Raw genomic sequence first — 756 nt, forward strand, 5'->3', positions numbered from 1 at the left:
CCAGCACTTCCCTGGGCAGCCCATTCCAATGCTTGATCACGCTTTCACTAAAGAAATTTTTCCTAATACCCCATCTGAACCATTCCTGGTGCAATTTTAGGCCATTTCCTCTTGTCTTATCCCTTGTTCCTTGAGAGAAGAGACCGACCCCAACCTGGCTGCACCCTCCTGTCAGTTCTGCGGTTCAGGCTGTTCTTTGCTTCCCCGAGAGGAGTCCTGGATGTGCAAGGAAATGCTCCACACACTCAGAGGACACACGGGATGGAAAACGATTCCCCAGGAATTTCAGGATGCAGAGGGAAAAGCTCCAGGTGTCAGGATGGCCGAGCGGTCTAAGGCGCTGCGTTCAGGTCGCAGTCTCCCCTGGAGGCGTGGGTTCGAATCCCACTCCTGACAACTTCTTTGCTGGCCAGCGCCATCCCACAGGGAATTCTGCTGCTTCCCTGTGTAAGACATTCCTGGGGGTGTCCCTGCTGTGGCCCAGCCCGGTTATCACCCTATTGCTTGTTCAGGTCGGCAGTGATGAAGCTGAAGTGTGTCCCTCCCGCTAATTAACGCCTGGCGCAAGTGCAGTTTTATTTTTCCACGGGATCAACACCTGGCTCAGGTGGAATTTTGGCTTTTCTGGTGTTTTACAGGCACTGGGACTGTTGGTGACAGGTGGGTCTCAAAGGGGAAAAAGGGTGAGCCCACAAGTTGTGGGGCTGATTGTGAGGACTTTAAACGAGCTTTGAAGAGGAAGGGGAAGGGGATAAA

The 756-nt window shown here is 53.0% G+C and overlaps 1 non-coding gene across 1 annotated transcript; it reads left to right on the top strand.

The window, feature by feature from the left end:
- Positions 1-313: 313 nt before the first annotated feature.
- Positions 314-396, top strand: TRNAL-CAG (transfer RNA leucine (anticodon CAG)). The gene has a single exon. It is a non-coding gene; the product is annotated as a tRNA-Leu (tRNA).
- Positions 397-756: the final 360 nt, after the last annotated feature.

The sequence above is a fragment of the Aphelocoma coerulescens genome, chromosome 2, assembly GCF_041296385.1.
Source record: "Aphelocoma coerulescens isolate FSJ_1873_10779 chromosome 2, UR_Acoe_1.0, whole genome shotgun sequence".
NCBI lineage: Eukaryota > Metazoa > Chordata > Aves > Passeriformes > Corvidae > Aphelocoma > Aphelocoma coerulescens.